The sequence below is a fragment of the Dermacentor albipictus genome, chromosome 6 (assembly GCF_038994185.2).
Source record: "Dermacentor albipictus isolate Rhodes 1998 colony chromosome 6, USDA_Dalb.pri_finalv2, whole genome shotgun sequence".
NCBI lineage: Eukaryota > Metazoa > Arthropoda > Arachnida > Ixodida > Ixodidae > Dermacentor > Dermacentor albipictus.
Genome location: NC_091826.1, coordinates 35,651,507 through 35,679,052, shown reverse-complemented (window position 1 = coordinate 35,679,052; position 27,546 = coordinate 35,651,507). Strand labels below are relative to the sequence as shown.

At 47.2% G+C, this 27,546-nt stretch overlaps 1 long non-coding RNA gene across 1 annotated transcript; it reads right to left on the bottom strand.

Moving 5' to 3' along the window:
* Positions 1-293: 293 nt before the first annotated feature.
* Positions 294-27,394, bottom strand: LOC139060992 (uncharacterized). Its single transcript, XR_011515128.1, has 3 exons — positions 27,312-27,394; positions 9,727-9,948; positions 294-730 (listed from the first exon to the last, which is right to left on the bottom strand). It is a non-coding gene; the product is annotated as an uncharacterized lncRNA (long non-coding RNA).
* Between the last annotated feature and the right edge of the window lie 152 nt (positions 27,395-27,546).

The window sequence follows — 27,546 nt, the reverse complement described above, 5'->3', positions numbered from 1 at the left end:
CTTTCTGATTATGAGGCACGCCGTAGTGGAGGACTCCGGAAATTTTGACCACCTGGGGTTCTTTAACGTGCACCTAAATCTAAGCACACGGGTGTTTTCGCATTTCGCCCCCATCGAAATGCGGCCGCCGTGGCCGGGATTCGATCCCGCGACCTCGTGCTCAGCAGCCCAACACCATAGCCACTGAGCAACCACGGCGGGTGCGCCAGGTGCCTAGAGGCGCTCGGGTTGGTTGACAGAATTATACACATACACTGAAACCGATTACAGCCTCATGACTATTACAAGGTGAATACGCCTCGAGCACCGACTACCTTCAGTTCAGCAAACCAACATGCAGCCGAAAGTTGTTGATCAGGAACATACTATCTGGTAAAGTTTAGTTCATCAATGAGGATCTTGGAAATGGCCGCATTATATTACTGTCCACAAACTCTATGAAAATCTCGGGCCAGCATAACATTTCCATAATATTTTCTCAAATCCGGTTTGTTGAGTAGAGACGCAGCGGAACGCGGCACGACGCTAACTACGCCAGGAGTTAAGCCTAACGTGGCTGCTGTGTTGCATCGGCGGGCGAGGATCTGGCAGGAGGAATTTGCATAATTTTGTGGAGCCGGAGCTCCTGTAGAATAGCCGCCTCACGGATTACGTGCTGATGTCAAGGAACGGCCGCGTCCAAGGGATGTTTCGGCTCCCGTAGCCGAACCGGGAAGGTCGAATGTCCGCCCTGAGCCGATGATGAAATGAGACGCTCGCGTTACGCGACAGCAGTAATAATCAGTAGCTTCGCATATTGTTTATTGCTAAGCGTTCAAGGCATACTTGTATAAAAGTATCACTCTCTGTACCAAATACTTTCAGCTTTACTCTCAATTCGCGAGGTTGCAGCGAATTGAGAAAGCAATATTCAAAAATATCCCGCAGGAAAGCAGTCCTAGGATTGTCCTTGCTTTAGATAAAGTACTAGCGTAGGATAGAAAGTTGTGGCTCCAATGACAGTCTAGGCCAGGTAGTTCTTTCTTGTAGGATAACGACGCTACAGGTGTTCAAACTGAAGTACTACATACTCAACCTAAAAGTACAAGGCGCCACTGCACAACATTTTAAGGAGGATCCCATCCGAGCCGAGGCGGAAGGGTGCCTGTTATTCTTTTGTTTTGTTTCTGTTGGGTACAGCAAAAAAATTTTATTACATCGGTATGTCAGGGTCTTAGTGATACCATACGATCGAGTGAGGCAGCGACTGAAAAAACAGTGCTGGCTGTATTTAACCAGATTGGCGAATAAAGCAGCACGGAGAAGGCGCGTGGTTGCTCGATTTTAATGCAGCGGTTCTGACTGTTTTGCTTAACAAGGTCGCGCTAATAAGGAATGGAAACGACAATCTCTGACTCACCCTCTCTTACAGTGACGCGGATGAACGAGACGGAAATCTACGCGGGCGAGATGAGTGGGTGTCCCATGGCCAAATTAAAGTGAGCCCATATTTTTTGTATATCACAAAATTTGGCGAAAGGAGGGGGGCGGGGGAGCATATGAATGGTGTAGTATAGCGAGGGTCTGAAATTTAGCAGTATAACAACCATGAGTTACTATGAGAGGGCTTATTACTCAGCTGCCTGCTTACAGCTGCATGCCAGTGGTATAACTCACACTATATTTCAGCGTAAGTTTCGTGGTTTTTTTTTCTTTTATTTCTCTCCTCATTGCTGTTAGGCCTGTTTTTTTTTAATGCTCCTGCGAGAAAACGTTCCTGCATATTCTGTGGTGTCCGCGACATGGCAATGCTGATCGTCGGCTTTGCTCTTCAAGCCCAATATGGCTTTGGCAGGCCTATCATGTGCTCGTGATGGTGAAACTCTAATAGTAGTAAGTGGTTGGTGTTGGTGTTGTTGTTGTTGTTGATCGTTGTTGTGTCAATGTTGTGTTGTGTTGTGTTGTCGTTGTTGTCGTCATCCAAACTCCATTTCAAGGATTTGCTAGAGTGTAACTCCCTCTATAAAATGCAACAAGTTCTATTGACTACGACGGTTCTCTCACGAAATAAGTACATGCATTTTGTGAATTTCAATTTTACATGTATCTGAAAGAAAATGTGACTCGACTTCTAGCTAACGCTTCCTCTTGATCGCGGCACATTTATTTTGTGTCAATTTATATCCCTGTGTTGGTGAAGTATATACTATATGACATGTAGTCATACTACGAACCCTGAGCGGATCTATATTAAAGAGCAGCTGTTGGATGCGGTGAACGAAGACACTTGTAACAAGTGTATTTCCTTTCTTTTTTTTTGTAATGGTTCCCTAACTCTTCCTTTCACATAATATTATCATGTCTACGTTTATCAACCGCAGCCCATCCGTCCAATAGAACTTAAATGTAGTGTTTGCAGGTAGAATTCGTTTTATACGCATACTTACAATGTTCTGTCCAAATGGCAAGAATACTGTTGCGCGTAAACTGCAGTATCTGCCATAACCAAGTAACAAACTGAATCTTCACGCTTTGAGAATACTCACTACCTATTTCTACACGCAGAGTTAACGGCAATTCATTTTCAGCGAAATTTATAAACATCCACCACGCAATTATGCACTGCAAAAGCATGTATACTCGCGGACAATTTTCTGTGGCAATGAACGGATACGGAGACCAAGAGCGCCTAAGAGAGAGCGCTTCTGAAAAAGAGCCCCGTGTTTTCATGCACGTTAGTTGACGCTCCTGCAGAGATAATATAAATACTTTATTAGCAGCAGCTAAATGGGACAAAACACACCACTGAATGTAAAGGTTTACTTGCCGCTTTTCTCTTCCGCGTCTGGGCAAACGCAACACCGACGCACATCGAAGCTGCGTCGATTCAGCGTCTGTTGCGAGCAATCAAAGGCACTGTCAAACGCTGACGGAGTACTTGGCTTGGTAGCACATGTGCAGAAGCTCCGCCCCCGAAGCTTTACCTTCATTGCCACAAAAAGTTGTCCGCAAGTGTAGACCCCTTTAATTACAGCTTCTTATAACGAAGCTTTAAAGTTTCGCGAGTCACTAGGGTTCGAGAAAAATCTAGCTAAACTTGAGGCTCGACAGCAGAAAGCAGCCAAAACCTCCTCCTTCAGGTAACATGGCTCGCGTAAATTTAGTTCCCAGCAAGCACGAAGTCAGCGAGGACGCGCGGCAGCCGAGAGTGCCACAGCAAGCGGCCTTCTAACCGTGACGTGGCTTGCGACAGGAGGCCACTCCCGTTTCTAGCCGCTGATGTATCGCATACGTTATTAAGGCAGAAGCCTTAGGTGTCTATGTTGGCGATGACCTTGGCGAAACTGCGCCGTGACGAAAAATCGCGGACGCCACAAAGAGTAAAAACGCGTCAAGAAATGCTAGGATTGACGTAATATTTCTCAAGGAGGTTCCTGTAAACAATGAGAATTAGTGGGTTTTAGAACAGTATTTGGCGCATGTCGGTGTGGGGGGTAAGTAGCCACGTTTAATAGGTTTGGCCGCTCATATTGACTCTTCTCAAGGTGTAACGACACGGCTCATATGCTCAGATATGCATGTTTTGCTACGTTTTGACACTATATCATATCAGCGATGCACCTTTTCCACAATATTTGACGACAACAACGACCTGCGGCTGTAGATGCCGACGTAAACAGGTGCACCGCTTAGATAAATCCGACGCAGAAGGCTGCACTCGAAGACTTCTTGAATATGCGAAATTGCTAAATAATGTGTAAAAAGAAAACAAAAAGCGATGTGCAAGTGCAGAAATGAGTGACAAATTCCAAGGCAGAAGCGTCACCAAACTGCACTCAGCGTGCCTTTATCTTCGCCGAACAGCGCACTCAGGCCTGCTCATCCAGTAGCCGGTGAGTGCAACTTGGCTTCCAGGAACGACATGCTGTCCTGAAGAAGCCAGTAATAATGATTCGTGATCCACGAAACGCGATATCCACGCCCACTCAACAATGACGAAGGTACACAAATCAACCGCCGAAAGCTCCGAGTGCTTCCAAAACGTTTTCAGCGCCGTGTGGCAGAGGGAAGCACAGGAACATGAAAAAGGCGGATTGCTGTCGCGCCAGATCTCGCGCGGAAAAGCGGGTTCACGCGCTCTGCGCATTCACGTCACAGCCGGAGCGGCGGCGGCAGCGGCGAGCGATGCAGGAGCGCACAGGATCTTGCGGCTCGCGAGGACAGCCGGGCAAGTACGCCAGTGCGTAAGAAGAGTGTGCCGGTGCGCCTTATTACTGAGGAGGTTGCCGCAGTGCCACACGTGACTTTTCCCTTGCGTCTCGTTATGTCTTCCAAGAAGCCCAGCCTCGATTGTATAACTTAATACATTATAGCAATGTCCTACAAACAAGTCCAACCCCGATCTTATATCTTCGTGTATTACCAAATGTGCAGCAGGCTTTCGCATTCGCGTCTCACAAGAGTGTAACACCTGCCGAACTCTTCTGTGAGAGCCACGCTGACGCGACGTTGGGCGGACGGCAACTAAAGTCGGTGACACCCTAAGTACTACAAACTAGCTGCACCCACAAAAACGGTGCGCACCAGCTCTTCACCTCTGAAAGACAACTGAGCAAATTGGACTTAGCTCTTGTATCCTAAATGCTGGACTAATCAGAAAATGTAATCTCGTTGTTTCAACCTAAAGATAATAACTTTGCCTGAGAATGATGTTAGAACCAGCCATAAAAATTGCCATAAAAACTCAAATGTCTTCCCGAGACCAGCGGCGCAAAGTTGTGTAGAGAAGGAACAGCTGTTTTAAAGGCCGATTTACGCTCAAACCGCCCGCGGAACCTTCCGGCTTCCGCACGCGTGCGGGCATGTCAAAAAGCACACGTGTCGCACTTAACGCACAAATTTCAATTTACACTGGATTCCCCCAGGCAGTGAAAACCGAAATCTCTACGTCAGCCTGCAAGATCTACAGTTTTTGGCAGGACCGCATGCATGCGGAAGCGGGTGCTGCGGCGTACGGCTCGAGCGTAAATCGGTCTTAAACGCGCTACGCACTTGACGTGAAATAAATAAGTGACCCGAATTGGTTGCATATATTTTGTACATATTTGTGAGGGCAGCCCAGCTAGCTCGGCTCTTTTTCAGAAGTGAAGAGGAGGAGCACTGTAGGTTTGTATGGGTGGAGCTTGTTTGTGATTATTCTTAGGTTGTCACCGACCAGAGAGGTTGAATCGCCTCCCAAATTTTACAGCGTAAGCTGTTATGGGCTCATGCCAAAATAGCCGTTTCGGTTCGCGATGTTGTCCGCCACCGCCGGTGTCCGTAGCGGCTATAGCCGGAAATGAGGGGGGGAAAAAGACCCAGTTCCTGCCAAGATCAAACCTGCACACAGTGCAAGGGAGTCCGGTACTCTGCCACTGAGCCACGCCAGCGCCTTTTTCTTTTTTTCCTTCATTACACGGGACTAAAATCTTCTACAAAATTAGAAAAACAAAGCGATACAGAAATTTAGGGTCACTGAAAGCACATTCAAAATTCAGGCAAGCACGTGCAAGCGTCCAGTAAAGGCATCCAGCCCGGCCCTGCTTTTCTTGTGCAGCGTACAGACTACGAACGCAGGCAGCTGATTCCCGAAAAAGGGACCGATTGCTTCGCGGTGGTTCAGAGTGTGTGTCACGCATTCTACTGCGCAAAAGGCTATGTCGCCCAAGTACCATGAACACGTCGTAATGGTGAATCACAGGCACCTTTCAAAGGTAGGAAACGAATTGCGCATGGTCTGATATTGAATGTTTCTGAAAGTGTTCTTCCGAGAACGTCTCAGAAGAACACGGCTTCCCTACACTCGACCAAACAGTGATCAATCGTTTCAGCATGTGGGCACAAGCGGTGGCTTGTTGACCCCGGCACGAAACAAACCCTTTTCTAACCAGGCTTTGACAGGAAGGGTTTCCGAATGCAACATACAGGAGATAGTTGTGATCCCTAGAGGAATGACGACGCGACGGACACGCCTAAAAATAAGGTGCACGGTAATGGGGAACAGGAAACAATGTATCTATGAGTGCAGCAGAAATCTCTTTGCGGGAGGCAGTGAAAATACAATTCATACTAAACCAAGCCTTACTAAAGTGACAACCTTTAAAAACCTCCCTCCAGAAGCCCCAAAGAAGCGGTGAAGAATTTCTGACAGATGATGACATAACTATTTACAGAATTCACTCAATTGTGAGTGAGCTCCATACATAGGTAGCAAACACACGATGGGAGGCTTCCAAGCGATGCAGCGAGCAGTCTCATACCTGCAAGACGCACATAAATCAAGCTGCTAGGAACATATTGCAAGCTTCAGCGCGGAGAAATATGCACAACTGCCACCCCTGCCAGTTCTTAACCTTACGTTCTTCTTCTGCAACTTCCGGCTGACCAGTGGGGAACGGCCGCATTCCTTTTCTGTCCGCCACCGCTACCATAAATCTCGTGCCAGCATAACTTTGTGATAGTTTTCTCTGAAATCCCGTTTGTTGAAGAAAGGCGCAGCGGAACGCGACACGACGCTAAATTCACCGCAAGTTAAGCCTAACGTGCCCGCTGTGTACTGTCTCGGTGGGCGAGAATCCGGCGCGAGGAATTCGCACAGCTTTGCGGAGCCGGAACCCTACATGTAAAAGAGCCGCCTAACGGACAGAGATAGAGAGATAATTTATTTGAAATAAGGCTGACACGTTAGCCTGTGCAAACGCGCTCAAGCCTGCTACTCTGCATAGGGGGAGGGGGAACCGGGACATAAAGGTGTGATGAGGGATGAAGATGACAAAGAAAGAGGGATGCGGAACGGTGAAAGCAAGTTCAACATTCTGATGATAAACCTTCAGAAATCTCAACAGTGAATCCACTATCAGCACGAAGCGTCACAGACTTCGTGCTGATGTCAAGGAACGGCCGCGTCCGAGGGATGAACCAGGCACGGGGTCTCAGGGTCAGGTACTTGCCAGGCGCCGCGTAACAAAGTTGCGGAAGGTCTAATTGCGCGCTGTGTCAATAATGAAATGAGGCGCTGGCTTCACGTGAAATCAGCAATGATCATTAGCTCCGCATATTGTTTATTGCTAAATGTTCAGCGCATATTTATATAAAAGACTTACTCTTTGTGTCAAATCCTTACCGCTATACTCTTCATTCGCGGGGTTGCGACGCATCCAGAAAGTTACATTAAAAATACCATTCAGGAATGCAGTCCGGGGATGGCGTTCGCTTTAGAGAACATACAAGCGTATATGATTAGAGACTTTGGGTCCAACAACAGTACTGGAGCATTATCCACTCAATTCTGACGGAGATACTGATGTCACCGATTAAGGTTTAGGTCGTCCTTAACTATAGGACAATAAGGTGACGTTGGCACGTTTACACGTTTTCCGCACTAAAGTACTACATACCAAATCTGAAAGAACTAGGCGGCCCTGTACAGCATTTTAAGGCTGGTCTCAAGAACAAGATCCCTGCACAACATTTTAAGGCTGATCTAATCCGCACTTTGGTGGAAGAGTACCTGTTATTGTTCTTTTTCATTTTCTCGTGAGAACGGCAGACAATTTTTTTCCAGAGGTACCTCCAGAGTTTGGTGAAGCCGTACGATCAGGTGAGGTTAGAATTAGGGAAAGGCAGCGACTTAGAAAAACAGTCTTGACTGTACTTAACCAGTTCGGCGAATAAAGCAGCACGGAGAAGCGCATAGTGGCTCAGTTATAATACAGCACTTCTGACTTCTTTAACAGAGAGCGAGCTCGGACTCACCCTCTGTTACGGTGACCCGGACGAACGAGACGGAAATTTACGTGGGCGAGGTGAATTTATGGTCCCACGATGTGCGGCCAAATTAAAGTGATTGCATTTTTTTTATATGTAATTTTTTTAATATAACACAATGCTTGGTGGGGGGGGGGGGGGCTCGAAAAAAGCATTTGAATAGTGTAGTAAGTGAGGGCCTCAAATTTGGCAGTCTCGCAGCCATGACTTAGTATGCGAAGCCTTGTAAGGCAGCTGACCGCTTCCCAGCTGCCTACGCACCAGTACATGACTGGCCTGCCAAAGCCGCATTGGGATCGAAGAACAAAGGTAACGAGCAGCGTTTGCAAACTGCGATTTCGCTGACACCACTAGATATACAGCAACGTTTTCTCGCAGGAACATGCAAAAAAGAAAACATCCCTAATAGCAATGAGGAAAGAAATAAAAGAAAAAAACTAACCACGTTACTTACACGGAAATGTAAGTACGCACAATAAGGCAAATGTTGGCAGTCAGCGCCCGTCCTGTGTTTCTTCCCTGTGTCAATGTTTCAGTGCTGTTTTTCTACCACGCAGATATATGTATCACAGAAGTTAGGGCAACTATTGCTTTCCTAGTTAACGAAAAAATTCCTGGGTCTGATGGCTTGTAGCCACGCCTGCTCTTGCTTGTATGCAGCGCAAAAATGTCCTATAAACACGTCTTATAGCGCGCGAAGAGACACGCGATGTGACATATGGACCGCGTAGAGTGCATATCTACAAACTTTGTATTGCGGTTCCATTACATTTCCCCAGGTGTCCCTGGGATGTAGAAGTTGCATATACCAGTTGCATGCAGCAAGTAGCTAGCTATGGTTAACTCAAACAGGCAGGCGACAAGTCGTCACCAACCGGATTGGAGGTTAATGCCAATAAGCCATCATTATCACCATTAACAACAACAACAGAAGCAACATCCCGCGTTAAGAGGTCAATAGATGTGTCAGGTGCCCCATGGTGTCTGTATACATGTGTTTGCTCTTCGGCACACGTTATAGCGCCTCCTGGTAAGATACGTACCGCTGCTTAAGAAACGAGTCGTAGAGCTACGCAGGCGGCTACAAACAATCAACATCGCGCTCAGCAAACCATTGTGCAGAGGGAAGGACAAGCCTCAGCTTAAGCCGCAGATCAACATCGGCGCCGGGTCGACAGTTCGAATTGTCCCATTGAAAACGAGGTGAAGAAACTTCGCCGCGAAGACCCTCTAGTGCGTGGTGCCAAAAATATAGCTCCAATGTAGCCGTTCCTCCAGCTTTCGGTGTGACAGTGCTGAGTGTGCCGTGCTGGCCTGTGACTTTTTGTCATCAGTTATCATCGTACTCGTCGTAGTTATCACATAACTAGCGGTATAGGGGCACATACTCAATAACCCCAGGTGCACATACCCTGTGATCCATACCAAGGGGCCCTAGCGGGACTTATATTTAGATTGCACAATCTCCGGGAATGGCCCATGAAAGAGGTAAGAAACTTCTATACCCGACACGGAAAATTGGAAGCAACTCGTCAAGAAAGATATCGTCTTTCATAAATTGCTGAAGTAAGAATAAGCCTCTCAAACAAATACTCGAATATCCGCTTGTTTAGAGATAGTTGGTTTCGACAAGAGGCGATGCGAACACAGTAAAGTACAATTCCACCAAGAAGTTAACTTACACAAAAAACGAAGCATTATTCACGCGGCGTGTTTTCAAAGTAATGTCTGAGTCCTCACTCACTGAGATATAACCACATAGACCCACGGAAAGGCGCAGTTACACAGTGAACGTTGAGAAGCGCGATTGGCCTCCATTCCTATGAAGGAACTGATGATGAATCGTGCTTAGGTATAAGCACAATACGACCGTCGCGAAAACTAGACGGAAATACGAACTTTTCAAAGCAGTGACTGACACAACACGAAGAGGCAGATTACCTTGGTGACCTGCGGGCCGACGGGAACGACAGGACAACGCTCGCCACCGTTGACAAGGCAGCCAGCATCGACGATTATAGCTATGGAAGCCATTCTCTTGACGATGACTTGGAAGTTGATACTTCCCATGTGCTGAACGGTGACTATTCAGTCGTGTTGACGACGGTCACAGGCCTATTCCTCACAGGGACAGCAACGGCACGACAGGTGGATGCTCCTGACCTGAAGCGCGCAGTGACGTCAACAGAAACTCTTCATCTCTGAGTGCAACCAAGTGATGACGTTAGCTTTGATCCGCGGAAGCCGACAACAGGTAATCCTTTCTTTATGCGCCCAGTGTCGTCATTCCATAAAATCTGCGAACCAGTACTGCTTCGTGTTTAGAAAAAGTTTATTTCGACAAGAGACGATACGAACACCGAGTATCAATCACGGCACAATTCCACTCGGACGATAACATGTAAGAAACGAAACACAGCGCGTTGTCAACGTAAGTAGTGTCCGAGTCCTCAGGCACCAACATGTAAACACGTATACCAACACGATTTGAGGATGTAGAATAAAATTGGAAAGAGCGATCTATAGAAAGAAATGAGCTAGCATCAAAGAAAACAGGGCCACCACACTTTAACAACGTTTGGAGATGAGTAAACATACTTCAAATTACGAATTCTCCACCATGAGGTACCAAAGTTACCAACTATAAAGGCTTGCCCCAATAATATGCTTGTTTTATTCAGACATACCAAAGACCGCCATCCTTCGCGGTCAATATGTCTACCAAGTTGTGCAGAACGTGCCCAATTTGGTATCCAAGAATGCTCCTATAAGCATGTTTTGATTATGTTTGGCACTGTCTTTTCCGTAGGCAATATGGGCATTGGCTATGGCTAGCGCTTCCCTGACCGCTATCCTTTAGTTGTATGCGTGAGCCAACCGGTGCTTCGAGCGCCACTTCAAGGTGCTGTCCGGCACCACGTGCACTGTCTGAACGACTGCATCTTCAAACGCTTGCTATCAGGAGGAACCAATGGCAGGACGCTCCACTAATAACCGCGGTATCACCAACATATATATATATATATATATATATACCCCGTAGCGGTGATAGCGCAGCATCTCCGTGCAGTTTTTACCGTTCTGTCAGTCTGCAATATCTGCCAGTTGGGCCCACGAAAACTGTCAGACACGAAAAATCGCTGTTGGTTCTCCAAGAATGGAAAACGCTATAAAAAAAGATTTCGTGCAAGTGTTGGGAGATACAAGTTAGCTGCGCTCCCAGGGATCCTCCAAACCTTGCAGTCATAGCCCAGTCTGGGCTACGACTGGTTCCGCCACCTGACGCTCACCGGTTTATAAATTCGGTGCAAAGCGTCCACATCCTTCGGGAAAGCGCCAGCTGGAGAGTGGCGTTTCCAACTACCGCCAACTTTCTCCTCAAGAATATATTTTCTTTTTTATACATCATTTCTGTATACTGATTGCCAAGGCGAAGTTACAACACAAGCGAGATCTTGCGCGGAGAAGGAACCCGCCGATAACATAGGCTTTCCAGTGCGAGGATGACGTGGCGTCGTGGCGATACTCTCACAAAACGCCTGGCACGCCACCACGGCAGCAGAAGTTTCCTTTCGCCCGCTCCACACCGTGGGTGCCTGCACGTGACGTGGCATCGCAGCCACCTGGAATTTAGGCACCGTTTCGCTGCTACAGACTCCGGCTTTTTCGCCCAATGGGCCATTTATTGCTTTCGCATCAGTAATATAGAAACCATGATACGAGTTGGCTTAGTACATTTCTGATTCCGGAGGAGCAGGACTTAGACGAACCGCAATGTGTGTGTGTCGAACTTTTCCATGCGCTTCGTCTAAGCGCTGGTCCTCCACAATAGGAAAGGAACAACGCTTATCACATTGACGTATCAAACCTTCTACTAATTTGGGTGAAGCGTTGATATCGCTTTCAGACTTTCCGTTTTTAATGCGAAGCTTTCTCTTCCTCTTCCTTCGACTTTTGGGCTGCTGTTGCTGTTTCTTTGTGCGGCGCGTCGGGAGATGGTTCAGTGCGTAAATATACATAACAAAAGTGGGGCAGAGGGTAAAGTCAACGAGAGAAACTCGTTTGGACTTTTCCATCGCTTCGCATGTTCACAATGTAGAGTTCCCTGGGCGTCGCCACATTAGCTTCTTGAGAGCTGTATATATATGTGGCCCAACTCAAAAGCACTGCAGGAACTGCAGCGCTTGCCTTTCTACGATCGTGCAAATACAGAGTGGACATGGATAGAACTGTAGAAAGGAGGGACAGAGAGGATGGCAGAGAACCGACGCAGTCGCGAGACGAGTGAATAACAAACATTTGCAGTTCCCATACAATGAGAGAGGGTAGGAGAGGGAATAGGTGAATTGTGAAGGCAGGGAAACAGCAGTTACGAGCAAAGTGAAGTTGCGGTTTGGTACGCGACTGCTATTTCGGAAAAAATAAACACCGTGCAAATTTGTCAAGCTGATGCACGGACGCAAGGCATGCAGACTCACAGTAGCATTAAAACGCCGTAGGGTCTATGCGAAACTACGGAAGCGGTCGCACGTCAGATCAACACCTCCGTGGCCGCTGCGGTAGCATGACGGTAGCATGACGACTATGGCAGCGCTCGAGGTCGCCGATTCGATCCCGATCATTGAAGCCGCAATTCGACGGGAGCGAGAAACACAAAGCGCTAGTGCACTTTGATTTAGGTGCACGTTAGGGGACACCAGGGTGTCAAAATTAATCCGGAGTCCACCACTATGATGCGGCTCATAATCCGATCTTGGTTTCTGGAAGTACAACCCGATAATTCCAATAAAGTTTATCAATCCTGCCACGAAGCAACGTGCCATGTGAGGCAATGATAATGCTCAAGCCCCTCTGAGATTATCGACATTGGCTCACAACAACGCCTCAAGCAAATACGTCGGTCTGTGTGCAATGTTAACTGTGCAGACAAATACCCGTGGCACACGCAAGGTAACGTTCAGCATCACCTCACCACTCTCGTATTGCACTAAACGTCAACAACACCGCTAATTGTACTCAAGAAAAGTGAACAGCATAGAAATTTTGCTAACATCGATTCCCACTATGCATGGGATCCGCATATATGTTTTTTCTTAATAAACAAAAGCTTTATTCGCAATGCCAAGGAAGTTCAACAGTGCCATCTTAAGCCCAGATAAGTCCAACGCGAGGGCCCATAGTGGCTATTGCGTTTTATACTGCTGAGGGCGAAGTCGTAGGCTCGACTCCCTGCCTCTGCGGCAACATTCTGTTGGGATCGATGTACGCAACTGTCATACGCGTATCGCGTGGGGACACGCGCTCTTATCGGAGTAGCTGCTTGAGCGGTTGGGGAAGTGGCGAATTGCCTATACATTACAAATTGCAATGACACAAATCGCTCTTCCATTTTAGAGCGCAGCTCTTTGGCGTTCGTTCCTGGGTTTCGCGTCGTCGTTGTCGTCGGCGTTGTCGTCGGCCTCGTAACCAGCTCGCCGACGAATCTGCTCCGCCGCCGCGCATGCGCGCTGTGTGCTCTCCGGGCGAGGGAGGATGATGGAAGGGAGGAGGAGAGACTGTGGAGGAGGGCTGGCTACACAAATGGCTCTTTGGCGTCCGTTCCTGGGTTTCGCGTCGTCGTTGGCGTTGTCGTCGGCCTCGTAACCAGCTCCGCCCCCCTTTCATCCCCCCAGCGCTAGCAGCGACCGACTGATACCGCTTTCGTGAGTCCGCTACCGCACTCACGAAAGACGTCATGCACTTGCCAAGGTTGACGACTGGGCGTGTTGGTATAGCATATTGGAGGTTGGAACGCGCAACAGTTTCACGATACACACAGAAGAGACACACACCACAGAGCGCTCTGTGGTGTGTGTCTCTTCTGTGTGTATCGTGAAACTGTTGCGCATTCCAACCTCCAATCATGCACTTCCTGCAACTCGCATTAACCGTCCATCGATCCACACCGATGTTAGTAGTGGGGGACTATAATGTTGACATAAAGACAAACAGCAATTTCCTAACACTTATGCGGGAGAACATCCCGTTCCACTCGCTCGTAACGCGTCCCACGGCTGTGACAACCTCGCGAGGCACTTGTATAGATCTCGTCTTTGAGAATCAAGCATTGGTGTACCAAGTCGAACATATATCAGTCTATGTCTCCGACCACAAAGCTTCCTTCATGACTGTCAAGAACTGTTAGTGGAGTCTTTGTTAAAGGAATAAGTGTGAAAAATAAAAAAAATTCTGTGATAGCGCATACATGTGTTGCTCGATTTCTTTGCCTCAATCTATCGAAAAGGTGAAACAGCTTATTTGCTGCGCTCAAATTTCGCATTAGGAAGTAACGTAATCGTCGGTAATTTTTTATTTTATTGAAGAAGCCCCAGCGATAGAAAATGGAAGAGCTGCTGGTAAGCCTCCCATACCATTAAACATATTTAAGCTATTTAAACATATCTAGGTTATGCGCGCGCACAAAAAAGAATTCACGTTTTCGTAATTTGCGTTTGTGATGTATCCCTGGCCTCAATAAAGCTTGGGCATTATGAAATCGCACATGTCCTCAGGTATATATGTGTGTATTGTTGAAAAATAAAAAAATGATCGGGAGTAAGCGCTTGTCTTGCCTCCCCCCCTCACACTCACCTCCCCCACATACACACACACGCACAAACTTTTTTTTTTAGTTTTGCCGACCTTTATCTCGTTTCTCGCGGGTCAACACGATTGGCCCTGGTCGAAACAAAAGGGAAAAACATAATTTCTGTGGTTTTACGTGCCAAAACCACGATTGAAATCATGAGGCACGCCGTAGTGCGGGATTCCTGCTTAATTTTGACCACCTGCATTTCCTTAACGTGCAGCCATCGCACGGTACACGGGTGTTTCTGCCATTTCGCCCCCTTCGAAATGCGGCCGCCGCAGCCGGCATTCGATCCCGCAACCTCGGGCTTAGCAGCGCTACACCAAAGCAACTACGCTACCATGGTGGGTCGTGACGAAAGAGGATCTAAGGTTTCAGCGCGGAGTTCAATAAATCAGTTGTCATGTGATCTTCGTCCTGCCGTCCCTTTGCCGTTGTCCCATCAAAATCCCCCATACCAGCGACACTTTGCAATGCACCAAATGATAATCGATTACCCGCTACCTCAAAAAATTATTCCCATGATACTCAGGACCTTCAATTGTAATTATTAACAAAAAACAGTTATTATCGGCAGAGCTACTCCCAACCCCGTCACCGTAGTTGACATAACAATTGAACTCTGGTAAGGAAAGCCACAACCTCTTCCGTTGCACTTCGAGATGACAAGGAAGACGAAAAAGCAACTTACATAATGGTATGCCAACTACTGTGCAGCAAACATGCGAAACGAGGAACAAAACCCCTTGAATTTTCGGGTGTAGTCGTTGGATCCACTACAGCAATTATTCAAGGCTGACTGAAAGACGGTGCCTCCTTGTTTGTGGCAATTCAGAGATCGAGTGCCCGTACCGTGTGCAAAAATTACGAGTGTGGGCAGTAGGATAACACACAAGTCTTGGCAAGCAAACGGGTTAACCTCTGATAAAAGAGAAGGGTCGTGCAGTAAACGAATTCGGATAAAACGGTACGGGTTGTACCAAAGTAGCATTCAAGTAGTTCACCAAGACTAGCTGTTGCGAAAGAAAAAAACATGAATAGAAACAGTAAGTAGTGTACATACTACTGCCGCGGGACTTGTTTGCTTTACATTTTATTGCGATTGCAACTATATATGGACATTAAAATCTAATTCTCACCGTCGTTGTTGGCGTCGCCGTAAGTTTAGGCACTTCTATTTTTTTGCACAATGGCTTGTACACGTAAATCAGTGTTCACACTTTCACTTACGCGCGAAACAGGCGATCGATTTTATCACACTACGATTGCTATCCCACGAGTGCACATTTACGCTATTGCGGTGCGAACATGTCATCATCGAACGTATGCGATTCTGCGTCCTGTACGTTAAAAAGCAATTGCTTATTGCGCTGAAACATGCTCTCAAAAACTGCAGAACGAAAACACGAAAACAATGAAGAAGGAGCCATCAAACAATTTTCAAGTAAGCGTTTTCAAATACTTTACGCGGTTCACAGAAATCAAATGGACACACTATCGACACTTGCGAAGCATGCATGCTGACGTCACTAACGGTGTTTCGCCATGACAGCACAAATTATCGTCGATATGTTGCGGCAGACTGCTTGACAAAGAGACGAACAAGGTTATGGCGGTGAAACCACGACGAAAACGTGACTACAGCATACCGAAACATACATGGCCCGCTGTGGTTGGGTAGTGGCTTTGGTGTTGCGCTGCACCCCATAAGCATGATGTCACGTGATCGAATCCCGGTCGCGGCGGCCGTATTTCGATGGGAGCGAAATGCAAAGACACCCGTGTACCCAGATTTAGGTGCACGTTAAAGAACCCCAGGCGGTTACAACTAATCTGGAGTCCCCCACTACGGCGTACCTTATAATCAGAACGTGGTTTTGGCACGTAAAACCCCGTTTTTAAATTTAAAATATGCATATGACTACAGTGTTCTCGTGTTCTATAGAATTCTAAAATATATGGAAGTTCTAGTACACTTTACCATGACCAACAAGACAGCATCACGACACGTGACAACGGCCGCAATCTTGCACTTCTTTACTCGCGCCTTGATCGTCCTCTACCGTCCCTTTTCGGGTGCCTGTAGGCACTCGGGAGGATTGGCACACATATAATGATACACTGAAGCAAACCTATGATAACCTCATGACTACTGCAAAGTGAATAAGCTTGTAGCACTGACTACCTTCAATTCAGCAGAGTATCATGTGGCCGAAAGTTATTATAAGGAACATATCACTGGTAAAGTTTAGTTAATCAAGGGTCATCTTGGGAACGGTCGCGTGTGTTTCCTGTCAACCGCTCCTATGACGAATCTCGGGTGAGCATATAACTTTGTGACATTTTCTCTCAAAACCTGTTTGTCGAGTAAAAGCGCAGCAGAATGCGACACGGCGCTAAATACGCCGGAAGTTAAGCCTAACGTGGCTGCTGTACTGCCTCGGCGGGCGCGAACCTGGCGCGAAAAAGTTGCGCAACTTTGCGCATCCGGAGCTCCTCTTGAAGAGCCGCCTCACGGGTTTCGTGCTGATGTCAAGGAACCGCCGCGTCGAAGGGATGCTTCGGCCTGTAGCTGAACTGGGTACGGGTGTCTCAGCGTCACGTACTTGCTCGGCGTAGTCGCGTAGTCAAGAGGCGGAATGTCGAACACCACACTTTGCGAAACATGACTTGGGGCGCTGATGTCACACGAAAGTAGTAATCTTCATACACTTCGCATATCGTTTTTTGCATATCGTCTAATTTGTTTAAAAGACTTGCTCCCTGTACCAAATCCTTATAGCTGTACGTCTTAAATCGCGAGGATGTGACGCACTGTGAAAACTACGTTAAAAAATATTCTGCGGGAGTGTAGCCCAACAATGGTGTTTGCTTTATATAAGATGCAAGTATAAGATATGAGACGTCGGCTCCAATGACCTCCCAAAGCGTGTATCGCAACATGGTTATATATGTATGGCAGTGAATGAGGACACTACTTTGCAAAGCAATGCTGCATACTTTGTATATATTATCGTCCTGGTTGAATTGTGCCGCGATTTTGACTCGGTGTTCGTATCGTCTCTTGTTGAAATAAACTTTTCCTCAACACACACAATTCGGAGACAACCGCGAGTGGAATACGCTCGCTCCGCTCTAAATTTTTCGTCGTTCATTCATGGTTTGTGTTCCTCTGAGACACAGATAACCTCAATCACAATGCAACTGATAACTGTGCTTCCACCAAGCTACTGACTCACAAAAGTTTAAGAGTGGTTGCCATCATCTCCTGGTATGTCAGTGCTTTTGTCTGACCCTTGTGTTCTCTAAGCCGCAGCAAGCGTTGCCCCGAGTCTGCGCTGTCTAAGTGGGACAGAAAAGACGGGGAAGTTGTTTGGTACACGAATCCTAACCGTATCACCTTTATGTACTTCGCAAGTGGGTCTGGGCAACTTCGTTTTTGCAGCAACGCCAAAAAAAGACTCCCGAAACACACGTTCTTTCCCCACCTGTGTAAAACGTCCGCGTGCTTCCTGCGAAGCGAACGAGCATGACCTCGTGTTAAACGTTTCCCGCATGCACCCTTGCCTCGCATATGGTTACGACTCAGTAAAAGTGGTGTTCTCTTTCTGTCTGCCTGGTGCCCACATCGAGGAAGCCTCGTCTGGCCGTCTGGCACCAAAACCACGTCCCTTCGCGGACAATCTTCACACGTCAGAAAGCTCTCCCGCGAGAGCACGGGAGTCTCATGGAGCTAGTTGACGTTTCGGCCAAGAACGCGGCGCTAAACTCGGTCAGAGAGCTCTACCGCGAGAGCATGTCACTTCCTCTCTCACGAGATGCCAGGCCAGCGCCCAACTGCTGAACGATAGTAACAGAGAAGCCATTCTCTCGTCTTACGAAGTGCTCGACCTGCGAACTGGGGAGAAGCAAAGCGAACTTCGTTACGTCTGGGGCGCTCTGAACTGCAGGCACAATGGTCTGTAAAAAAAAAAGGAGGACGTCGCTGAAGCACGCTTCCACCCGTGACACTTGTAAAAGCGGAAATGACAGTTTCGTAAAAGGAAACCTATTCTTTCATCGTACGAACTTAGTGACCTGTATATCGAGCTTCTCCGCGACCCTACTTTGAATGCTACAAAGCCGAACTTCACTACGTCAGGGCCACTATGAACTACAGGCACAAAGGCCTCTAAAAAGAGGGAGTTGCTGAATCATGCTTCTCCCCATTACACTCGTAACTCGGGGAATGACCGTTTCAACGAATGCTTATAAGTGAGCTACGCCTGCATTAACGGACGCCTTTCTTTTGTGGCATCGGAAGTTCAATACACAAGCAATCACCAGTAAAGCTATGGTAACTAGTAGTGCGAATGCCGTCGTCGTAGCACCAATAAAACAAGTCTCTTTGAAAGCGGGTACATCGCTTAAGCACGGCGTATTTATGAAATCCGCTCGTGCTGTATTTCGACACGCCTCTCTTTAAACGAACGAATAAATGAATGCAGTACCGAACACACAATGCCGTTTTTGTACGAATATAACCATACGTATATATGTGTGAATAAGAATTCTTAACCCTAAAGTATCTGATACCGGGGTTCCCCATGAAATTCGTGTAAACCCCTAAATTATGCTCTCTCTTGTCAGCGATGGTGCCGCCATTTCGGAACGGTTAAGCGAAGCGCTGCATCATGACGCTATCGAGCACCAACCGCGGGCGCTTCGGCAGTCTCAGCGCAGCAGAGGCTTCAACGCTGTGTAGCCTGGTGTAGGTGGTGTAGGTCTTCTGCCGAGGTGACGGCAAAATTTCCACACCAGGTTTGTCCTTCGCATCCCATTAGGTTGCGACGCCTCGTCACCTACGGAGTGCCGCTTCAACGTGCAACACCAGTGCCCCCACGCCGCCATGCTGCTTCGCTTGCGACCGTACCAACTAAGGAAACTGCTGCGCTAAGCGGCACAGAAAGACAAGGACGTCGTGGGACGAATCTCGCTTTGATCTGGCGAGAGAGACGCCAGCGTGAAGCAGAACACCATCGCGCGTTCACGGCGCACGCCATGAACTCTGCCACTAGGGCTCCTAAAACTGGGCGCGTCGAAACACACCTGGCGGTCCAGGACATTAGGGAGCTGGATCCAAAATATGCTTGTACCTTACCGAAGGCACTCGGCAGCAGGACGCCGCTAACAGTGCGCTTTTCGCAGCAGCGGACCACGAGTTCACGAAGCAAACATGCAACAGTTTCTGTGAAGGCAAGCTTCACATTCATGTTCTACCGATTCCTATGAAAAAATGAAAAAAGGATCAACTACATTATTCTTTCTTTACTGGCGTCACGCGACTTTCTACTGCTTGAAACAGCCACTGCTATGGCCCAACGGCAGTGAAAGGATCGTGCACAAATGCGTCCCCGAGCTGTATATTCCATCCATTTCGTTCGCTCCCTCTTATCACGTGTGACCAGTGTGTGATGTACACTGTGGGGGCTTCACCGACCCTGCTGTGCCGACACCATGCCGCCAAGCTTCCACTTTTAGTAACATTTCACCTCTCGATATGTTCACTTAAAGAAAGGATTAGACTGCAGTTCACACCTTATATATATAGCTTGGTAAAGAAAACAGAAAAAGGTGCAGAGATTTTATCTGCAGTAGGGTAGAGAGGCCAGCCTGGGCGTATGCACTGTAACATGCTACACTGAGCTGGGGAGGGGAAGAAATGCAGCAGAAGAGCAGTAGAGGACAATGATAATGATTAGACCGTTAGAATGCTGCTCATTAAAACAGGAGCATACTAAAGTTATGGTCTTGAGTCCAGTGCCGTGTTGTGCAGCCACCAATTATTGCCTTATGCTCTTTCAGATTCAGTACTTAGCAATATCTACAATCAAGCAACAAAAGCTCATTCTTCACTGTGTTTGCTAAACATATTTCGAGCATTTGGCAGCCTAAAAATTCAGACTCGCATCCTCATCTTAGGGGAAACGTACAATACTCATTTCACCAAATTTATTTACAGCACAACACAATATGGTTTTAGTGCATCTAAGAGACTTCTTGTGTCACTGGTTTTCAAGGCCCAATTCGAACTTACTACATTTTTCGGGGTCTTAATGCATGCATGCCCAGTGCTCTACAAGACGAAAAAAAAAACGTTTCGAAACAGTGCACTTGAGCAACAGCTTCTGCTGCTACGTATTCAACCACTACTCATACCTCACACTGTATGAATAAAGCATGCATAAAATAGAAATTGTTTTGATTACTACTTGGGAAAGTAAAAACAGCAACAGACCTGCTAAGATCGTGCGTGATAAATGTATCTCAAAAATCATGCCCACAACAGCAGACACTATACAATACGAATGATTGCAAGATGACCTTAGTCAGGTGAACTTTGAACAAATTTATTCTCTCTGCGAAAGCCTGACTTTAAAAACATTCATGAATCAAGAGAAAAATCGTGATTTCATGGCCACTCCGTATATGTATTACAGAATATATTCAACGTTATGAGAATGCACATAAACGTTTTCAGTTTGGATGTTTACAGAAACCAATTATGGCATCTCATTGGAAAACATTTTTAAGCCATCAACAGCAAACTGCTTTTCAATTCAACACACCGATTTGACTTACGGATAAACCAGAGGTAATGCTCTGAACTTTTCATTCAACCCGTTCTAATGACATTGCATTTAATGTGACAAAGATGTGAACACATGAGCATAAATTCATGTCCTCCACGAATGCGACTACAAACACTTTCTTAAGAGCAATGGCGGTGGCTTCAGTATTTAAGCTGATATCAAACAGTGATGCAGTAGGATGCATAAAATGATGGCACTTCTCACATGGTATTATTTGAAAACTCTGGGTCGCAACACAAATATGAATCATAAGTAGCGCATAAAAAGCTAGTACATAATAAAACATTCCTTCTGTATGACTACAGTGGCAGACCATATCTAAATATAATCATAATGAGGCACTCTTGTAGATACCTCACTATGAATACTCTATCCTGTGTCAGATGGATAGTATGCAGTTCCTTGTCAGTTCACCACAAAAGGCAGTGTCAACTTGAAATGGAATTAGAATTGGCTATTTGCTTCACTTATAGAGATATAATATTAACCTAGTTAGTGTTCTTAAGCTAAACGCAGCTTTCACGAAAGTAAGCTTCACTTATAAGGTACTGCAATAATCAAGGGCATAGTTACATGCCATGTCATGGTGAAATTCTTTTTAGTCTAAGAATTTTCAAGCATTATGGCACAGTTCCAAACAATTTACACCCCTTCCAAGGAACAGCTCGATTTATAAAATTTTTCTGTACATTTTACGTTTGTACAAATAAATTGAAACTTCTGCAATTTTTTATCTAATTATTAATTATGACGTTTTACGTGCCAAAACCACTTTCTGATTACGAGGCACGCCGTAGTGGAGGACTCCGGAAATATTGACCGCCTGGGGTTCTTTAACGTGCACCTAAATCTAAGTACACGGGTGTTTTCGCATTCCGCCTCCATCGAAATGCGGCCGCCGCGGTCGCGATTCGATTCCGCAACCTCGAGCTATATGCAGCGCCGCACCAAAGCCATTATGCCACCACGGAGCGTCGCAAAGAAAGAGGATGCAATGTTTCATCGCTGGAGTTCACTTAGTCAGTGTTTATGTCATCCTCGTCTTGCGGTCTCCTTTCTGTTGTCCCCCCCCCCCTACCCCCAGCCCTCGTAAACACTTTCCAATACACCAAACTGTACTCGATGACCCGCTGCCTTCCCGTGACGCCCCGGACCTGCACTTGTTGGGGGTATGTGGGGTACCCTCAACTCCGGCGGGGACAACCCACGGGCGACCCGAAATGGCTGGTGGCTGCATGCGTCTGGTCTTCGGTCCCGCCTATTGCTGGAGGTCACGTGATCCCAAGTTTCGGTGAAGCGTTGAAGCGAGAGGCGGCACGGAGCGTTCGCTCTACATCTGCCTGTACTGTTCCTCACGCCAACGTAGTGACAGCGAGCGTTCGCGTTCGTCGAGCGAGATCTGCTGATTTCTGCCTGCGTGCGCGAGACAACACCTCGCATGGTAATTAGTAAGCGAATGATCACTGTAAATAATACGGTCGATAAAACTACGAACGTTTCTTCGTGTAGTTTGTCTGATACGTTGCTGACCTGTTGCTAATACTTTGCTAATACGTTGCTAATCTGGAAACGCCCTTTGAGGCGAAACTGCAAATGTGTTCGCTCTCAGTGCCGCAGACGCGCAGCCTTATCATTTCGGTACGCAGTATGAGTTGTCGCATTACCCATGCACAACCGCGCACGCAGTTGTTTACATACAATGTCATCGCGAATCTGCACAGTTATCGCCACATTTCTGCGCATCTTCAACTTGATTGTTTCCCCTCACCGAACAGTCACCGTTCTATAGGCGGCCGGGTTTTCGGGAAATGTCATCGTCATGTATAGACAACGGCCGGACGAGAGCACCTCCGTGTGTGATTCAACGCCCACCGACACGCTCGCCGCTGTAGTTGTCATTCTAATGGTGCTCTCTTTAGCAGACTGGACTTCATGCAACAAAAAAGTTCGATAACTTATTCTCCATTTCTGCAAGTATTCCTATCACTTCGTTGTCTCTGGTGCTTTAATATATTGCCACGTGAATGGAGTTTTCAAAGCAAGCTGCTGCTTTTATTTCTTTCTTTTCTTTTCTTCAGATCAGCTTGTACACGTAAAGCAATTAATGCTCGCAATTTCATTTACGCACGGAGCAGGCGATCGCAATAATCTCACTACGAGTGCAACATCTCTAGTGTACATAGCACCACGAACATGGCACTATAGCTATAATGCCATGACCAGTACGTTGAAAAGCAACCGTCCATTGTGTTGAAACGCGTTCTCTAAAACGACAAAACTATTACAATAAAGCAGAAACCATAAGATGATTTTTCGAGTAAGCGTTCTTAAAAGTAGTCGATGCGGGTGACAGAAATCAAGTGGACACACTAACAATACATCCGAAGCATGCATGCTTATGTCAATAACGGCGTTTGGTCATCAATTCATCAATTATCTTCGACGTGCTACAGCAGACGACATTAAAAAAAACTGGCTGTGGCTTAGCTAAGGTTAAGCCCAGGATGCGAAGCATACTAGCCTTCATTTTAACGCGACAGCGTTAAGGAGCTCGTGTCGCAGAAAAGCCGGTGTCGTCGGCATCGGCTCAGGCGTGCGGCGCTTGCTCAGGCGTACATTTTGTTGTCGCGCCGAACGCTGCGTTGCTCGACGCTCACAGCGTCCGATGCGGGGCGCGTAGTCGCTGCGCCGTAGCGAAGCCACCTAGAAACAGTCTCTGTAGCACGCCGCAACCTTCGCTTCTCATTCCAACAAGCAGCTCTGTCTCCAGGAGGCATCTCGCCTCGTGAGTGTCTAGCAGAGGCAAGCGCAGCTGCTTATATACCGCCGCGACGCCGCGAGTGACGGCGCGAGTTGGAGCCCCGTTTCTCCTCTGTCGTGACGTCACGGTGTCACGCGGTATTGAAGGCGACACCGCCGCGCCTGAGGAGCTGGGTTGAGCTCTAGTAATATGCTCCGCATAAACAGCGACAATTGAAATGATGGCGGCGCGATGACGACGTGACGGATATGACACGTGACGACGGCTGCGGACTTCCACTTCTTTACTCGCGCGTTCATCGTCACATATCGTCCCTTTTCTGGTGCCTGGAGGCGCCCGGGTAGGTTGACACAATTATACACATACACTGAAACCGAATACAGCCTCATGACTACTATATGGGGAATACGACTCTAGCAATGATTAGCTTCAATTCATCAAAGCAACGAGTGGCCGAAAGTTATTGATCAGGAACATAATACCTGGTAAAGTTTAGTTAGTCAAGGTGAATGCGCATTTGTTTTCTGTCCACCACTCCTACGATGAATCTCAGGTGAGCATATACATTTGCGATAATGCTCTCTAAAATCCAGTTTGTTGAATAAAGGCGCAGCGGAACGCGACACGACGCTAAATACGCCGGAAGTTAAGCCTAACGTGGCTGCTGTAGTGCCTCGGTGGGCGAGGATCTGGTGAGAGGAATTTCCTTAACAGTGCGCAGCCGCAGCTCCTGTAGAAGTGCGGCCTCACAGATTTCGTGCTGAAGTCAAGGAGCAGCCGCGTTCACCGTAGCCGAACCGGGAAGGTCGAATGGCACGCTTTATTAATAATGAAATTAGGTTCTGGCGTCACAGGAAAGGAGTGATCATTAGCTTCGCATATTGTTTATGTCTAAGCGTTTGGTGCATACTTATATAAAAGACTTCCTGTTTGTGCCAAATCCCTTCAGCTTTACTCATAATTCGCGAGCTTGTTGCGCATTGAGAAAGCTACATTCAAAAATAAGCTTCAGGAAAGTAGTCCGAGAATGGTCTCTCCTTTAGATAACATACTAGCGTAGGATATGAGATTTCGGCTCCAAGGACAGCTCAAGTAACGTCTTCAGCATAATGAGGCTACGTTGGCACCTTTCATTGCTTTTCGCTACACGTTTTCACACTGAAGTGCTACATACTCAACCTGAAAGAACAAGGCTGCACTGCACAACATGTTAAGGCTGATCCCCTCCGCGCCTAGGTGGAAGGGTGCCTGTTATTCATTTCTTTTTTTTTTTGTGAGTACAGCAAAGAGTATTACAGCGGTGCCTCAGGGGCCTAGGGAAAGCCTACGATCGATTGCGGTCACGGTTAAGGAAAGGTAGCAACTGAGAAAAGCAGTGTTGGCTGTATTTACCCAGATTGGCGAATAAAGCATCTCGGAGAAGGCGCATGGTTGCTCAGTTTAATTGCAACGGTTCTGACTGTTTTGCTTCACGAAGTCACGCTAATGAGGAATGGAAACGAGAAGCTCGGACTCGCGCTCTGTTATGGTGACGCGGATGAACCAGACGGAAATCTACGCAGACGATGTGAGTGTGGGGTCACACAATGTGTATCGAAATTAAAGTGAGTCCATTTATTTTCATTTTTATTTATATTTGTATATTACAAAGTTTGGGGAAGGATGGAGAGAAAGCATATGAATGGTGTAGTAAGCGAAGGCCGGAAATTTGGCAGTCACGCAGTCATGAGTTGGGATGAGGGGGCTCACTAGCCATCTGCCTGCTTTACAGGTGCCTGCCAGTGGTGTACGTCACACTATATTTTAAAACAAGTTAGGTGTTTTTTTTTCTTTTATTCCTCTCCTCATTGTTGTTGGAGCTACTTTTTTTGTTTTGAACGTTCCTGCGAGAAAACGTTCCTGCATATTCTGTGGCGTCTGCGATATGGCAGTTTGTAAACGCTGCCCATCGGCTTTGCTCTTCAAGGCAATGCGGCTTTGGCAAGCTTATGTACTCGTTATGGCGAAAGTCTTATTACTGTTATTATAACTATTATTATTACTATTATTATTCTTGTTCTTCTTCTCACGTTATTGTATTTTGCGTTTATGATCTATCACTACCCTAAACATTGCTGGGTCATTATGTAGTCGCGCATGTGCTCAGCTATATATGTGTGTACTTTTGAAGAATGAACACTAGACGGAAGTCAGCACTTGTCTTGCCTCCCCCCCCCCCACACGCACGCGCGCACGCACGCACGCACACACACATTTTTTTTTTGCCATCCTTTGTCTCGTTTTGCGCTGTTCAACATGATCGGCCGTGGTCGAAACGAAAGAAAAAATACTCAAATTAATTTCTGCGGTTTTACGTGCCAAAACAACGACTGTGTTTATGAGGCACATCGCGGTAAGAGATCTCCACTTAATTTTGAGCACCTGTGTTTCCTTAACGTGCACCAATTGCACGGCACGCGGGTGTTTCTGCCATTTCGGCCCCCTTCGAAATGCGGCCACCACGGCCGTGATTTAATCCCGCAACCTCGGCCTTAAGGCCGATCCGCACGACGTTCGAAATTGCTCGTTTGGACCGCGGTCTGCGCATCACGTGATAGGACGTCACCAGTTCGTGTGGACAGCCGTTGGCCCACGCAGGACCGCGCCCCTCGCGGTTCAACGAACCGCCGAGGCTTTTCCCGCTGCAGTTTCGGCGGCAGACCGGACGCAATCAGCAGCGATTTTGGCGTAGCCAACGAATGTTGCCCGGCAACAGAGTGTCTTCAGGCAAATCCAATCTAGTTTTCGGCTCAGCAAAAGCCAGTCGTTTCATGTCCGCCGTTCCGCCTACACGAGCGTGCAGCAGATATATTTTTAAAACACCATGTCCCCTTGGAGTGACGAGGAGGTTTTTTTTTATTTTGTATCCTTCGTTGAGCAGTTCCCGGCTTTGTGGGACTCGAGCCGGTATGATAACGCGAAAAAGCGTTGGTGTAGCTGGTTGGTCTGCTCTACCGTCTGCTAGGCGGTCCGCCGTGTGGATGTGCTCGGCGCCGGACAGGATGGCGGCGGGCCATGACGTCGCATCACGTGACCGATCGGCCCGCAGACTTGGTCGGTCGTGTGCATCGGCCTTCAGCAGCGCTAGGCCAAAGCTACTACGGCACCACGGTGTGTCGTAACGAAAGAGGATCTAAGGTTTCAGCTCCGAACTTCACTGAGTCAGTTGTCATGTCATCGTTGTCCTACCGTCCTTTGTCGTTGTCCCATCTAACCCCCCCCCCCCCATCCCCCGCCCCATAACAATTTGCAGTACACCAAACGAAACTCGATGACCCGCTTCCTAGAACAAGTTATTCCCATTATGCTCAGGGTCTACAAGTTTAATTATTAAAAAAACAGTTATTATCGGCAAAGCTACCCCTAATCCAGTCGCCGTGGTTGACATAATTGAACTCCGGCAAGGAAAGCCACAGGCTCTTCCTTTGCACTTGAAGGTGACAAGGAAGACGAAAAAACAACTTACATAATGGTATGCCGTCGCCTGTGCAGCAAACATCCGTAACGAGGAACAAAACCACTTGAATTTCCGGGTGTAGTCGTTTGATCCCCTACACCGATTCTTCGAGGCTGACTGAAGTACTGTGCGCGGCTTGTGGCAATTCAGAGATCATGTGCTCGTGCGGTGTGCGGAAAGGACGAGTGGGGGCAGAAGGACAACGCATGAAGCTTGGCAAGCAAACGGATAACCATCTGATAAT